We start from the raw sequence: 16,488 nt of genomic DNA, 5'->3' as shown, positions 1-16,488 counted from the left end.
TCATGATGAGGCGGCGGATGGTCTCCAGAGGGATCTCCTCCTAGAGCTGGACTAAAGCGTCCACCAACTCCAGCACAGTCTGTGATGCAACGTGATGTTGGTGGAAGGAGCGAGACATGATGTCCCAGATGTGCTCAATCGGATTCAGGTCTGGGGAACGGGCGGGCCAGTCCATAGCTTCAATGCCTTCATCTTGCAGGAACTGCTAGCACTCTCCAGCCACATGACGTCTAGCATTGTCCTGCATTAGGAGGAACCCAGGGCCAACCGCACCAGCATATGGTCTTACAAGGGGTCTGAGGATCTCATCTGTGTACCTAATGGCAGTAAGGCTACCTCTGGCGAGCACATGGAGGGCTGTGCGGCCCTCCAAAGAAATGCCACCCCACACCATTACTGACCCACTGCCAAACCGGTCATGCTGAAGGATGTTGCAGGCAGATCGCTCTCCACGGCGTCTCCAGGCTCTGTCATGTCTGTCACATGTGCTCAGTGTGAACCTGCTTTCATCTGTGAAGACCACAGGGCGCCAGTGGTGAATTTGCAAATCTTGGTGTTCTGTGGCAAATGCCAAGTGTCCTGCATGGTGTTGGGCTGTGAGCACAACCCCCATCTGTGGACGTCGGGCACTCAGACCATCCTCATGGAGTCGGTTTCTAACAGTTTGTGCAGACACATGCACATTTGTGGCCTGCTGGAGGTCATTTTGCAGGGTTCTGGCAGTGCTTCTTCTGTGCCTCGCACAAAGGCTGAGGTAGCGGTCCTGCTGCTGGGTTGTTGCCCCTCCATGTCTCCTGGTGTACTGGCCTGTCTCCTGGTAGCGCCTCCAGCCTCTGGACACTAAGCTGACAGACACAACAAACCTTGCCACAGCTCGCATTGATGTGCCACCCTGGATGAGCTGCACTACCTGAGCCACTTGTGTGGGTTGTAGAGTCCGTCTCATGCTACCACGAGTGTGAAAGCACAACCAACATTCAAAAGTGACCAAAACATCAGCCAGAAAGCATTGGTGCTGAGATGTGGTCTGTGGTCCCCACCTGCAGAACCACTCCTTTATTGAGGGTGTCTTGATAATTGCCAATAATTTCCATCTGTTGTCTATTCCATTTGCTCAACAGCATGTGAAACTGATTGTCAATCAGAGTTGCTTCCTATGTGGACAGTTTGATTTAACAGAAGTTTGATTTACTCAGAGTTAGATTCTGTTGTTTAAGTGTTCCCTTTATTTTTTTGAGCATTGTATATATTTTTTTTAAAGGTTCAGTAAAACAGGCATTTTCTTCATTGAAATTCCAGGTGTTTGCATGCATGAGTCCATCCCGTGGGCGGTCCTACTGGTGATTGACAGTCATGACTGTACGACTGTATGACTGTACGTGCAGATAACTGTCAATCAGAGTAGGACCGCCCACTGGACTCCTATACATACAAAGATCAGGGATTTCTTGAATGAATAAATGAATGAATAAACTAGAATCTTTTACCATAAATCTATATATATTTTTTCTCAGCTTCTCCTTCTCTCCCGTGCCGTTCTCAGTTTGGATGTGCATGTGCGAAACGTTTCCTTTAAAAGCTTAAATCGGCTTGCTCTTCCCCTTTGTTCCAAAAAAGATTAAAATAGTAAAATAATTAACACATTTGGAAACAGTACAAAATGATTAAATATAATAAACAAATGCTGCTTTTTGGTTACCCTCACCCCCGAAAGAAAAAATGGAGCAAAAAATGATAAAAAAGGTCCCATGTACACCACAATAAATAAGAAGGGATGAGAAGACCTGTGGATGTTCGGATTTGAGAGAACTTTGGTCCAAAGTTCAGATCAGGTACCAGAATTTGAACCCAAACTCTACAGAAGTCAATGGGGACTGTAAAATGGTCGTAGTAAGGGCTCTCTCAAAGCAGATCTCCCGGAACTCAGAACACTATGGCTACGTTCACATTTGCGGTCGGCGCCGCAGCGTCGGGCGCCGCAGCGTCGCCGCATGCGTCATGCGCCCCTATATTTAACATGGGGGCGCATGGACATGCGTCGCACTTGCGTTTTGCGCCGCATGCGTCCCTGCGGCGCCCGCGTCCGGGCGCAGAGGACGCAGCAAGTTGCATTTTTGCTGCGTCCAAAATCAATGAAAAAAAGGACGCATGCGGCGCAAAACGCAGCGTTGTGCATGCGTTTTGCTGCGTTTTTGTTTGCGTTGTGCGTTGCGGCGCCGACGCTGCGGCGCACAACGCAAATGTGAACGTAGCCTAACATGGACATTCGAGAGAAGTCGGTGGTCACAGTTCTAGTGTCCGGTACGAACCCCGAACTTTAATGTTTGGGTTCATTCATCTTTAACTACAAGTCATCCTGAAAAAAAAAAAAACGAAAAAAACCCAAACAAGTGGTTAAAAGACGATGACAACGCTACAGAACAATATATAGAATAATTTACAGGATCGGTGGAGCGGTCTGTGCCTTTTTGTCCGATAGTGGAAAGAATAAAGTTTTAGCCAATATTTATTCTCGATTGTTCTGACCACAAGATCATAGTTCCTCGAGAAGGAGGAGAAAAATGAGGCCAATCCAGCACCCCTCCTTAGCTTCACCTTCTGCAAAGCCGCTGTATGAAAATAAGAGAGTATGGGACACCCCCACCCTCTCGTGAGAGGAGTAACAGAGCGTAGGCAGGGTGCCAGTCAGCACGACCACAGTGTGCATTGACTCTGTTTAATGAAAGCCAGGAAAGAACACATTACACAGTGTTTCTTTAGAGAGCCAGCTAGCCTTCAGTGATTGCAATCAATAAAAACACTCTGCAAGGGGCCCACAGGGGGAGAGAAAGAGAGACACAGATTGAGAGAGTGAGGGAGAGAGAAGGAGAGAGATCTCTGCTGAGGCTGCCTGACACTCTCTCCCTTCCCCCTCCAACAAAAACAAGTGGAACTTTGGAAGTCAGAAGACAAGCTGGTCTCTTTTCAAAAGACAGAACAGCTCTACTTTTCCTCTCGGATGGGTCCATGCAAGTTACAGGACTGACTTCTTTTTAAGGTTGGGATGTGAAAGTTCCAACAAGTGCAGCATCTCCGAAACACATCCCATTCCCAGAAACGGTGACGACGAGAAGAAGAAGAAGAAGCCATGGGATGGGATCCAGTAAAACAATTACAGGATGGCTAATACTGGAAACCCCGGCTGTCCAAAAATACAAGGTGATCTATTGGAATTTATCAGAAGAGGCTGCCTGTGCCAGGAGGCTGCCGGTAAAGGTAGGCAGAATATATGTAAAATCATAGAGTCGTACTAGTGATGTTTTCTACTATTCTAGTTTACGTATAAATACGGTCAGTTATAAGAATTATACAATTGCTTGGGACATCTCCTTATTCGTAAAACGTCATGATGCTGAATATTATTAGGAGACTGTCCCTTGGGTGCGTGAAAACATAACAACATTCTGTAATTATAGTGTCATGCGATACATCCGACTTATCGAAAATATGGTAACCTTTCTTGAAGCTCGGTTATGGACTACAAAGTTATACCGGATTTGGCATGGGCAAATCCTGACTGTGTACAGATTCCCCATGTCAGTTAGGATGCACAACCTGTCAATGTTTACACGCATCATCAATGGGCGAATTACATCACCGGCAAATTATGTAGACAGTAATCGGATTTAGTAAGAATCTCTAGAATTTACTATGCAAACAGTCTTTTCCGAGAGGAAGAGGACTTGAACCCTAGTGCCATATTATTTAAATTCAAAAAGGAGCATTGCATGGCCATTAAGTCTCCTTACGCAGACTCCACACTTTCTAGAAGGAGTAATGTTAGCCCTTAGAATTTACTAGGGATACATACTATGAATGCCCTTTTCTTATGTCACATGTACAACCAAAACAAACATTCCATGAATACAGCGGGATGTAGTCAAAATTCAGGAAACTTCCCGGGTTCTACAGCTGCTGTGTAATCAGTATCACAACGCCTGCGATCGACATGCCATGCGGAGACTTGCAGTACTATCGGCATATTTGCCCAACCTTTACGTAGATGACTATTTTAATCCTTACATCATTTGTGCTGGAAAGTAGAGACCACAAGGTGAAACCTTAAAACTTTTCGTAGGTGCGGACTTCACATACTATTTGACCCAACACGGATGTACCCCAAAGATTATTGCGATACTGATGTGCCCTATGAAAATCCCAAGATATTTGCCAGTCAACTCATGGGGAGGTGGGAGATAAATATTCAACCCATTTTTTAGGGTCTCAAAATTTTTCTTTTCGAAAACTTTATTTACTTTTCTCCCAGTTAAGAAGAAGGCGCTGCTTGCTTCAAGAATTCGAGCAGGGCTGTTTGCACTGAGCTGTGTGTGTATAGCTTCGGTTTCATGCTTCAGGGGGTGGTGAGGACGGCCGATGACATGAATGCACATTGACTAAGTTTTCAATGTCACTAGTGTGGGGTTGTAAGTGCCCTCCCCTGAGTGGGAAGGAACAGCAAGACAAGTAGGTCCTCTTGGTGTTATTGTAAGATTGTGCTGAAGATAGAGGGGAGGGAAGACAAAAAAGGCCAAATTTCTCAGAGGCTGTACTCATTTTGAGAGCCTGCCAGATTCTAATGTGTTACACATGCTTACACTAGAAATACTCTGGAGCCGTTCCTCCATTCTTAAATTACACGGCCTTGCATGAAAAACATACTGTACGGGAATGATATTAGTCACATATTCAGCACATTTCTAGGTACAGACAGAGAAATATGGTTCTCCGAGCCCCTTGCACATTAGATGAAATTCGGTCAAAGAAACCGACTTTGGTGAGATAAGCCAAACCATCTGCGGTGTATGAGGGCCCCACACTTTCTCCTACAGGTAATGTTGCGGAGGAGAGAAGGACTGGACATTTCGAATTGGACTTGGTAATTCAATGCTTGATTCTTTTTTCAAGGAAAAGAAGAAGAGTTTATCAGGGGAACTGTGGAACTGTGAAAACACAAGATTGCTCGCCAAAGCCAAGAGCTCATGTGTATGCAAGAATCGGGTAAAATAGTGGTTTGCCGAACTGATGTTCACTCGACAGCTATTCTACATATATGGCCAACTTATCATTGTTGGTTTATAGATTAATCTTGGGTTTTGACCTCTTGGATCCCAGACGATCAGCATAACGTAGGGGCTTTGCTATAACTAACATGTACAGTGGCTCTCAATCATGAGTGGGTATGCCTGGTCCGGCAGCCTGTCCAGTTCACCAGCGCCATGGCCTCTACATTGTGTGTTAAATGTTAATCAAAAGTTGGCCGTCCACCAGTGAAATATTCATGGCCTATCCTAAAGATAGACCTGCTAAGGTCAAGTCCTTGAAAACCCTTTTGATTTGGTATCAATGGACCAAGATAAGAAATATTCAGAATTATGAAACATTGAAGAGCATATAAGTACCATATATTGAAATTCCTTTAATTCAAATGTCCAAGAATCCAACAGAAAAATGTGTTTGTTGGGGTGTTCAGGTCTCGCTTCCAACAAAAAGTTGATTTTAGAAGAAGTCATGGAAAGCCAAGCATTTTGCCTACAGAGGCTTGAGTCCTACAGAGTGGTACTCCGTTATGGCTCCTGGTGGAGGATTTCAGAGATGGAGACCCATCTCTATGATGTCTCTACAATTGATAGCAGTTGTCTTCATCAGACCCCTGTCATTTGAACACATCAGAATATTCGACCATTTGGTGCCTCCACTCCCCATGGTGACTTTGAGCAATGAAGTTTCTCATGGGTTCGGACAGTTGGTTGAATTCCTCAAGGTCGCTTTACACTTGGAATCTGGTGTTTACTCAGTCACCACAAAGCAACATAATTAGTGTTGAGCATTCCGATACTGCAAGTATCGGGTATCGGCCGATACTTGCTGTATCGGAATTTCCGATACCGAGATCCGATATTTTTGTGATATCGGGTATCGGGTATCGCAACAACATTAATGTAATAATGTGTAAAAAAGAGAATTAAAATAAAAAATATCGCTATACTCACCTGTCCGACGCAGCCGGGACCTCAGCGAGGGAACCGGCAGCGTTGTTTGTTTAAATTTCGCGCTTTTACTTGGTTACGTGAAGTCCCGGCTTGTGATTGGTCAGGGCGGCCATGTTGCCGGGACGCGGACCAATCACAAGCCGTGACGTCACGGGAGGCTGGACATGCGCGTATTTTGAAAAGCGCGCGTGTCCAGCCTCCAGTGACGTCCCGGCAACATGGCCGCCATTAACCAATCACAAGCCGTGACGTCACGGGAGGCTGGACATGCGCGTATTTTGAAAAGCGCGCGTGTCCAGCCTCCAGTGACGTCCCGGCAACATGGCCGCCATTAACCAATCACAAGCCGGGACGTCACGGGAGGCTGGACATGCGCGTATTTTGAAAAGCGCGCGTGTCCAGCCTCCAGTGACGTCCCGGCAACATGGCCGCCATTAACCAATCACAAGCCGGGACGTCACGGGAGGCTGGACATGCGCGTATTTTGAAAAGCGCGCGTGTCCAGCCTCCAGTGACGTCCCGGCAACATGGCCGCCATTAACCAATCACAAGCCGGGACGTCACGGGAGGCTGGACATGCGCGTATTTTGAAAAGCGCGCGTGTCCAGCCTCCCGTGACGTCACGGCTTGTGATTGGTTAATGGCGGCCATGTTGCCGGGACGCGGACCAATCACAGCAAGCCGTGACGTAATTTCGTCACGGCTTGCTGTGATTGGTCCGCGTCCCGGCAACATGGCGCCCTGACCAATCATAAGCCGGGACGTCACTGGAGGCTGGACACGCGCGCTTTTCAAAATACGCGCATGTCCAGCCTCCCGTGACGTCACGGCTTGTGATTGGTTAATGGCGGCCATGTTGCCGGGACTCGGACCAATCACAGCAAGCCGTGACGTAATTTCGTCACGGCTTGCTGTGATTGGTCCGCGTCCCGGCAACATGGCCGCCCTGACCAATCACAAGCCGGGACCTCACGTAACCAAGTAAAAGCGCGAATTTTAAACAAACAACGCTGCCGGTTCCCTCGCTGAGGTCCCGGCTGCGTCGGACAGGTGAGTATAGCAATATTTTTTATTTTAATTCTTTCTTTTACACATTAATATGGTTCCCAGGGCCTGAAGGAGAGTTTCCTCTCCTTCAGACCCTGGGAACCATCAGGAATACCGTCCGATACCTGAGTCCCATTGACTTGTATTGGTATCGGGTATCGGTATCGGATTGGATCCGATACTTTGCCGGTATCGGCCGATACTTTCCGATACCGATACTTTCAAGTATCGGACGGTATCGCTCAACACTAAACATAATATGGATTCTTCAGCTGCTTTCGTGTAATGGTGCAATACATGCAATCCTGCTGACAGTGCAGGGAAACGACTGGAAGAAAGATGGCTTGCTTAGCTCAGCTCTGACATAGAGATCTAGCGGCAGGCCTGGCTCTTACATCATGTGGTAACCTGTGAATGGAAACCTCATGTGTCTCATTCCAATACAACCCTTCCAAAAATATAAAGGGGAAATAAAATCTTCCAGAATTGTTCCCTGAAGTCTTTGCACGTCTTGTTTCTGCATAGCAACTCGTGCTTCCTCCTGTACACAAATATATATTGGAGTGGTTACTATACATCTGGAGCGTCTGGTAAACGTTCTACTTTATAGGGTGACGTCATTCCCTTTTTTTTGTTTAATTTTGCTTTTTTTTCCCATTTGGAGCCTTATTTATAATGAGCGTGTTGTGCTATCTAATCTCACTGATCAGGTGGTCACTCATGGGTCCAACTTCTCAAACCCCCCACTGAAGTTTCATCAGCCTATACCTTATTAACGGACCCAAGGTTTTGCATGAATAAAAAAAAAACACTCTATACTTACTTCGTGGACAAGTGCCGCTCCTTCGATTTCAGCCTTGTGTCCCCCATCGGTTTCCTGACATACACAATGTCACGAGACCGCTGCAGCCATCAGTCCCATCTGTGAAGGCTGCAGATGATCACATGACGCTGTGTATGTCAGGAGATCGATGAGAGGACACAGGGCTGATAGAGGAAGGGAAGTGCTGGTCCAGGGGGCAAGTATAGACATTTTTTATGCAACACCCAAAGTCATTAATAAAGGATGGTCAACATTTAGGGCAAATGTAAAAAAAAAAAAAGAGTATCAAAGAACATAGTTTTAGCGAAAAAATGGAAAATACAAATTGCAAAATCACAACAACTATACTGGGCACAAAGTGCACCAACCCTAAAGTATAACCCTAGTTATAAAGTAAGATATTTACACAGAATTCAATAAAAATCCAAACAGATAAAAAATGTGACACACAAAAGAGCCAAAAGGTGACCAACCAGGTTGGGACATTGTAAATATAAAAGTGGGACAATCAACCCAAACTTGATGTGTGTTTCGCAGTCCGCTTTCTCAAAGGGTATAAAAAGGTTTTCCTATATTATGAAGTAAAGACACATTTCTAGGATATAAGTCCTCCACTAATCCCGAGAATAAAGGGGACACAGACAGTTCAGTATTACTATTATAGCGCCATTTGTTCCATGGCGATTTGCATGTGAAAAGGGGTATACATAATAAAAACCAATTATCTTGAACAAAACAAGTAACCGACTGGTATAGGAGAGAGGACCCTGCCCGCGAGGGCTCGCAGTCTACAAGGGATGGGTGAGGACGCAGTAGGTGAGGGCAGAGCTGGTCGTGCAGTGGTATAGAGGAACGAGGGTTACTGCAGGTTGTAGGCTTGTCGGAAGAGGTGAGTCTTCGGGTTCCTTTTGAAGGTTTCCACGGTAGGTGAGAGTCTGATATGTTGGGATAGAGAGTTCCAGTGTAGGGGGGATGCACCGGAGAAATCTTGTATGCGTTTATGGGAAGAGGAGATAAGAGGGGAGTAGAGAAGGAGATCTTGTGAGGATCGGAGGTTGCGTGCAGGTAAGTATCAGGAGACAAGGTTACAGATGTATGGAGGAGACAGGTTGTGGATGGCGTTGTATGCCATGGTTAGGGTTTTGAACTGAAGTCTCTGGGCAATGGGGAGTCATTGCAATTCCGTCTCAGTTTATCCAGTAAAATGGTGCTTCTAGCCATTTAAGGAACTAACGCTGGGATCGGTGGGGGTCCAAGAGGTTAGACCTTCATGATCAAAAAGTGGTGGCATTTTGGCGATTTGTCGTCAGTCTATATATATAGGATGGGAATACATGATTGGGCTTACATATTCTAGGCTTTGATGGAAAAATAAAACATGGTCTAATGATTGTTAAGACAATTTTAGGGGAGGCATACAAAAAACCTAGAGACGTTAGCAACAGCAACCAATCTCTTCACTGGTTTAAAAAAACAACTTTGGAATGATTTGTCAGCACCACCGTTTTACATAACGTTTTTATAAACCTTCCCCGCATCTTTCATGTCTCTCAAAGTCTTGTATTCATTTAGCAGGAATTCTGAGTTTTACTCTACATGATCTGTGCTTGCTCACACATTTTGAATGGATGCCAGGGGAAACTCAAACTTGAGAATTGTCCAAAGAAAACCATTTTTTCTTCTTAAATATATAAAGTTCATAAAAATGTAGAGGAATTTACAGCGAGGTTAATTGCAAAAGTAAACTGATTTTTGAAACACTAGGGATTACACCGCATAATCGCACCCCTACACAATAAACTTCCTCCGACTACATTAGTAACGGGACGGATGGTTATATAATAATAATAATAATAATTTTTATTTATATAGCGCCAACATATTCCGCAGCGCTTTACAACTTATAGAGGGGACTTGTACAGACAATAGACATTACAGCATAATAGAAATCACAGTTCAAAACAGATACCAGGAGGAATGAGGGCCCTGCTGCTCGCAAGCTTACAAACTATGAGGAAAAGGGGAGACATGAGAGGTGGATGGTAACAATTGCTTTAGTTATTTGGACCAGCCATAGTGTAAGGCTTGGGTGTTCATGTAAAGCTGCATGAACCGGTTATAAGCCTAAATATGTAGCAGTACAGACACAGAGTGCTATTAACTGCATAAAGTGTATGAGAACACGATGCAAGGAACCTGATTATGTGTTTTGTTTTTTTTTCTATTTTTAATAGGCCACACAGGGATAGTTAGGTTAATGCGTTGAGGCGGTAGGCCAATCTGAACAAATGCGTTTTTAGGGCACGCTTAAAACTGTGGGGATTGGGGATTAATCGTATTAACCTAGGTAGTGCATTCCAAAGAATCGGCGCAGCACGTGTAAAGTCTTGGAGACGGGAGTGGGAGGTTCTGATTATTGAGGATGCTAACCTGAGGTCATTTGCGGAGCGGAGGGCACGGGTAGGGTGGTAGACTGAGACCAGAGAGGAGATGTAGGGTGGTGCTGAGCCATGGAGTGCTTTGTGGATGAGGGTAGTAGTTTTGTACTGGATTCTGGAGTGGATGGGTAGCCAGTGTAATGACTGGCACAAGGTAGAGGCATCGGTGTAACGGTTGGTGAGGAATATGATCCTGGCAGCAGCATTCAGGACAGATTGGAGGGGGGATAGTTTGGTAAGAGGGAGGCCGATTAGTAGAGAGTTACAATAGTCCAGACGGGAATGAATAAGAGAAACAGTAAGAGTTTTTGCAGAGTCGAAAGTAAGAAAAGGGCGAATTCTAGAAATGTTTTTGAGATGCAGATAAGAAGAGCGAGCCAGTGATCGGATGTGGGGGGTGAATGAAAGCTCGGAATCAAGGATAACCCCAAGGCAGCGGGCATGTTGCTTTGGAGTAATGGTGGAACCACACACGGAGATGGCAATGTCAGGCAAAGGTAGGTTAGTAGAGGGAGAGAACACGAGGAGTTCAGTTTTTGACAGGTTCAGTTTCAGATAGAGGGAGGACATGATGTTAGAGACAGCGGTAAGACAATCACTGGTGTTTTCTAAGAAGGTCGGAGTGAAAGCAGGAGAAGAGGTGTATAATTGGGTGTCGTCAGCATAAAGATGGTACTGGAAACCAAATCTACTGATTGTTTGTCCAATAGGGGCAGTATACAGAGAGAAGAGGAGGGGGCCTAGGACTGATCCTTGAGGAACCCCAACAGTAAGGGGAAGGTGAGAGGAGGAGGAACCAGCAAAACATACAGTGAAGGATCGGTCAGAGAGATAGGAGGAGAACCAAGAGAGAACGGTGTCCTTGAGGCCGATGGAGCGGAGCATAGTGAGGAGGAGCTGATGATCCACAGTGTCGAATGCTGCGGAAAGATCCAATAGAATTAGCATTAGCATGGTTGGGCGAATGAATGAGTGCATGGATGTGGCTGTTGGTGGGTAAGTGGTTAGTTGGATAGATAGGGTAGCTGAATGGGTGAGTGGGTGAATGGGTGGGTGCATGGATGGATTGATGGATGGATGTGTGAGTGAGTGGACGGATGGGTTAATGGATGGATGAGTGTATGGATGGATGGATAGAATAGATAGAAAAACAGACAGACAGATAGATAGGTAGACAGATGGGACAGAAGACTAGAGATGAGCGAATTTGTTAAAATTTTGGCCCAGAGTCCGATTTTGACATATTCGGGCCATATTCGAACACTATTCGTGCCGAATGTATGTGTTATGATCGGTTCCAAACGTACTCGGTAATTTCTACTCCCATTGACTCAAATGACTTTTGGCTGTGTTCGACTAATATTTTAAAAACAATATTCAAATCTGATCGTAATCGAAACCGAATCCGAACAAATTCGCTCATCTCTACAGAAGACCACTATAAGCAAATCTAATGTTCTTTAACTTCCTTTTTTTCATCTCAGATACTCATGACAAGTCCATAGAATATGCCATAAATGTCTGATAGGTGCATGTCCCAGAGATGGGACCCACATCATTACTTTCTAAGCAAACTGGCAATGATTTGTCTTTGATATTTTTGAGCAGGCGCAAAAGGGCCACAGCTCACCCAGAGCCGATCTATTAAATAAATCAGTTAAAATCCAAGATAGACCTAGTCAAAAGTACCTAGGACAGATCAAAAAATAATTTATTACTAGATTAAAAGTTTAGGCCTAAGAATAATAATGTTTGTGCATTAAAAAAAGTTGAAAAAAAATCGGTAAAGTAGATAACAGTCTTTGCTCTACATCACATGGTGACAAAGAGCTGTAAACATCGTGTGATCAGAGCCTGAATATGGCAAAAACGTAAAAAACAAACTCCAAAGTTACGTAACCCTACTGGAGTTGGGTATGGCCAACAAATGGTCTCTACGCAATTATCCATTTGCCACATCCAAGCGCTGGAGCCCATCAAATTAATTTATACAATCCTTCTAAAAGGTTAAAGGAGAAAACCGCTGGATGTTCACTGACCAAAAGACGGGACAGAAGACAGTTTTTTCCAATGTTTAGGTGACACGGCACAGTGGAAATATGGTGGGAATACAGAGAACAGCATGAGTAGATGCTTTCATTGGACTCAAAGTGTGGAAAGACAGAAGCTCAGTCTTTAATGTAATCCTTTGATCACTTAAAAATAACTTCTATCCACAAAACCCGTATATTAAGTGAAGAACTAACACTTGGTTTACAGTGAAGTCTTTTTTCTCTTCTGCTTTAGGCGCATTTTAATGAAAGGGGATGCGTGTGTTCATGAAAAATAACCTGGGTAACAGAATAACTGTAAAGTAGATGCCGTTTTCCTAGTTAAAATACCTCTAAACTTAATGAATAGCCTTACATGAAATAGATGCTTGTCTATTAGATCTAACAATTCTTTGGATGCCCCCCTAGGGGATTACTAATAGGTTAAAAAAACTGCTGAGTAATGCATTTCTCTGCCTTCTCATCCTGTAGTGCCATAGGTGGCCGCGGCCGGGTTCTACACATCCATTCTACTGATTTGAAAAGGGGCGGATGTGCAGTACTCACCGCGGCCACTATATAGTCAATGGAGCTGTGCAGCTCCGTAACCGAGCAGTTCCAGCCACTGCCGCCAAACAGCCGATCGGTGGGGGTATTGGGTGTCATGTATCCTAAGGATAGGCCATCAATGTTTAAGTCGTGGACAACCTCTTTAATAAAAGGTTAATAAAAAAAACCTACAAAAAAAATATAGGGTCAAGTTATTGTTTCCCCAGAGCCCTAGAACATGTGTTTATGATTAATGCAAAGCAACACCTTTGTACAAAAAGGCCATTTGCACCTCCTGGCCATACAGTTAGTCTTGGACCCGACGTGGGGTGTTACCTCACTAAGCATTGGTGGTACTTAAAAAAGAAAACCTCACCTCCATTCTTCCATACCTATTCTTCAAGCTTCAGAACGGAGTGAGTGGGCAGAGTGGTGCCCACATCTGATCTGTCTGTGACACTCACACAGACTCTTCTGACTTGAAATATAGATTTGGGCTTAAAGGGGCTTACCACCACTGGATAACTTCTTCTCAAAAGCTAAAGGGTCCATAAAAAAACAAAAAACATATACTTGATTCCAGGATTGGCGCTGTTCCTCTGTTGTGAGCGCTGTCAAATGATCATCGGGAGACCCAGTGCTGACGGAAACTGTCAGTAGGATCAACCCTCCAAAGCCATATACATGGGCATGGACATCGTATTAAGTTGAATAAAATGATACTTTGATATCTGAGATCTGATGTCTTATTCCCAATAAATACACTTTCGTTTTAGTATGTAAATGAGCTGTTAAGATCTAGGGGCAGCAGGGTGGCTCAGTGGTTAGTACTGTATGGTGGCTCAGTGGATAGCACTCCAGCCTTGCAGCGTTCGAGTCCTGGGTTCAAGTCCCACCAAGGACAACATCTGCAAAGAGTTTGTATGTTCTCACCGGGTTTGCGTGGGTTTCCTCAGGGTACTCCGGTTTCCTCCCACATTCCAAAGACATACTGATAGGGAATTTAGATTGTGAGCCTCATCGGGCTGTAAAGCACTGTAAAGCGCTGCGGAATATGTTAGCGCTATATAAAAAATAAAGATTATTATTATTACAGTGCCTTGCGAAAGTATTCCGCTCCCTGGAACTTTTCAACGTTTTCCCACATATCATGCTTCAAATATAAAGATACCAAATGTAAAATTTTGGTGAAGAATCAACAACAAGTGGAACACAATTGTGAAGTTAAACGAAATTTATTGGTTATTTTAAATTTTTGTGGAAATTCAAAAACTGAAAAGTGGGGCGTGTAATATTATTCGGCCCCTTTAACTTAATACTTTGTTGCACCACCTTTTGCTGCGATTACAGCTGCAGTCTCTTGGGGTATGTCTCTATCAGTTTTGTACATCGAGAGACTGAAATTCTTGCCCATTCTTCCTTGGCAAACAGCTCGAGCTCAGTGAGGTTTGATGGAGATCGTTTGTGAACAGCAGTTTTCAGCTCTTTCCACAGATTCTCGATTGGATTGAGGTCTGGTCTTTGACTTGGCCATTCTAACACCTGGATACGTTTATTTGTGAACAATTCCATTGTAGATTTTGCTTTATGTTTGGGATCATTGCCTTGTTGGAAGACAAATCTCCATCCTAGTCTCAGGTCTTTTGCAGACTCCAGCAGGTTTTCTTCAAGAATGGTCCTGTATTTGGCTCCATCCATCTTCCCATCAATTTTAACCATCTTCCCGGTCCCTGCTGAAGAACAGCAGGCCCAAACCATGATGTTGCCACCACCATGTTTGACAGTGGGGATGGTGTGTTCAGGGTGATGAGCTGTGTTGCCTTTATGCCAAACATATCATTTGGCATTGTTGCCAAAAAGTTCAATTTTGGTTTTATCTAACCAGAGCACCTTCTTCCACATGTTTGGTGTCTCCCAGGTGGCTTGATGCAAACTTTAAAAGACACTTTTTATGGATATCTTTGAGAAATGGTTTTCTTCTTGCCATTCTTCCATAAAGGCCAGATTTGTGCAGTGTCCGACTGATTGTTGTCCTATTTACAGACTGTCCCACCTCAGCTGTAGATCTCTGCAGTTCATCCAGAGTGATCATGGGCCTCTTGGCTGCATCTCTGATCAGTCTTCTCCCTGATTGAGATGAAAGTTTAGAGTGACGGCCGGGTCTTGGTAGATTTGCAGTGGTATGATACTCCTTCCATTTCAATATGATCGCTTGCACAGTGCTCCTTGGGATGTTTAAAGTTTTGGAAATCATTTTGTATCCAAATCCGGCTTTAAGCTTCTCCACAACAGTATCACGGACCTGCCTGTTGTGTTCCTTGGTCTTCATGATGCTCTCTGTGCTTCAAACAGAACCCTGAGACTATCACAGAGCAGGTGCATTTATACGGAGACTTGATTACACACAGGTGGATTATATTTATCATCATTAGGCATTTAGGACAACATTGGATCATTCAGAGATCCACAATGAACTTCTGGAGTGAGTTTGCTGCACTGAAAGTAAAGGGGCCGAATAATATAGCACGCCCCACTTTTCAGTTTTTGAATTTCCACAAAAATTTAAAATAACCAATAAATTATGTTCAACTTCACAATTGTGTTCCACTTGTTGTTGATTCTTCACCAAAAATTTACATTTGGTATCTTTATGTTTGAAGCATGATATGTGGGAAAAGGTTGAAAAGTTCCAGGGAGCCGAATACTTTCACAAGGCACTGTATTATGGGCAGGACATAGATATCCCCAAGAATCTGCCTCCAGAGATTATTTTAAAAGGAGTGTTACCAGTCTGAGACATGTAGAACAAGACCGTGAATTAAGAGTTATCATTCGGCTCTCGCTTCTGCATCCTGACGTTACATCAGGCCTTGCCCATGCTCCCTCATCCCAAATAATAGAACAGATGTACGATATCTGCCAGCTGTGCATAATGGCTGCCAATATCTAGCAAATGTCAGCAGTCCCTCTCTCCACCCAAGGCAGCACATTTTAATTAGATGTGAATCTAGGAATCGAGTCTCCCATTGTATTCCATGAACTGGAGAAACAGGTAAAAGCTTTGACTGATCTCCGCTTGCCGCCTGTACCTTCACTGTGACTGCATGAAAATGAGGAATAACATCATTTATTTTTTTCTACAAAGCAGCTGTTTCAACCCAGCTGAACAAGCAATGAAACAATCTATTTTCTGACCCTATTACAATATACACACTCCAAGTCTTGTTTTCCCCTAAGGCTCCTCTTTCAACACTTGCTGGGGTTTATTTAGAGAGGGACGCTTCTCTATTGGTCTGCCAGTTCGTCGGCTGCGATGAAAAACGATGAAGCAAAAAGTTTGTAAATTTGAGATAATTTATTATCTCACCAGCGAACGAGCAATGCCTTAGACTTTACTACTGTATACAGAGCAATTATGCGGAGAACGCCAGTAGACTTCAGACCCTGTGACGAGGGCAGAACATGGGATGACGTGCCAACATTCCTGTATAAGAGTAGTTCCCGTAGAGTACGTGGTCAGATCCTTGACTTTATCGAGAGCTTGTAAGCTTTTCTAATACATTTGTTTTAGC

General features: G+C 44.2%; 2 protein-coding genes across 6 annotated transcripts in view; one reads left to right on the top strand and one right to left on the bottom strand.

Moving 5' to 3' along the window:
- Positions 1–16,488, bottom strand: part of CHLSN (cholesin) — a 251,728-nt gene that overhangs the window by 55,273 nt on the left and 179,967 nt on the right. The gene's annotated exons all lie outside the window — the stretch shown is intronic.
- The window catches only part of GPR146 (G protein-coupled receptor 146), a 65,245-nt gene continuing 51,437 nt past the window's right edge, over positions 2,681–16,488 (top strand). The window contains exon 1 of the mRNA XM_077274823.1: positions 2,681–3,255. The gene's annotated coding sequence lies outside the window, so the exon portion shown is untranslated. The remainder of the gene's footprint in view (positions 3,256–16,488) is intronic.

This window comes from Ranitomeya variabilis, chromosome 7, assembly GCF_051348905.1.
Source record: "Ranitomeya variabilis isolate aRanVar5 chromosome 7, aRanVar5.hap1, whole genome shotgun sequence".
NCBI classification, from domain to species: domain Eukaryota; kingdom Metazoa; phylum Chordata; class Amphibia; order Anura; family Dendrobatidae; genus Ranitomeya; species Ranitomeya variabilis.
The sequence above is the reverse complement of the archived record's forward strand: the minus strand, read 5'-3'. Positions and strand labels throughout refer to the sequence as shown.